The sequence below is a fragment of the Tupaia chinensis genome, unplaced genomic scaffold, assembly GCF_000334495.1.
Source record: "Tupaia chinensis unplaced genomic scaffold, TupChi_1.0 Scaffold139491_1, whole genome shotgun sequence".
Taxonomy (NCBI): Eukaryota; Metazoa; Chordata; class Mammalia; order Scandentia; family Tupaiidae; genus Tupaia; species Tupaia belangeri.
In genome coordinates this window covers 47,586-48,086 of record NW_006199376.1, presented here as the reverse complement: position 1 = coordinate 48,086, position 501 = coordinate 47,586, and positions in this window count along the sequence as shown.

The following is a 501-nucleotide window of genomic DNA, read 5'->3' as shown; positions in this document are numbered from 1 at the left end:
GCTTTCTGTCTCTCTGTCTCTCTCTGCTTGTCTGGTGAGCACATGTGCCCTATAGCAAAAACCTCTCCAAAAAAAAAAATATATATATATAGATTTCATGACAAATTCCACCACTTCTAAAAAATAGCTGTTATTGTCTCTTCTGATGAAGAACAGGGAAAACTGAAATCCTTCCAACAATTGCGTTTTTTTAACCCATCATCTGTGCTGCCTTTTCTTCTACAATCCCCATGCCCTAAAATATACTCTGTATAAGCTACTTTCACCCCTACCACTGGAATTTCCATTTGCTCTTCTGTCTGCATGATATTTGTATGATTTATTTTATTTTTTGCTTCGTTTTTACTTTCTAAATTTTTCTGAATTTTAGTTGCAAAGCACCAAAAGACTTTGTTTAATTGTACAGTGCACTCATCACTTGACAAAAACCTATTCTGGGGGCCAGCATGCAGCGTAGTGGTTTAAGGCACGGAGTCTCAGACCTAGACCTAGAGCCTTGCT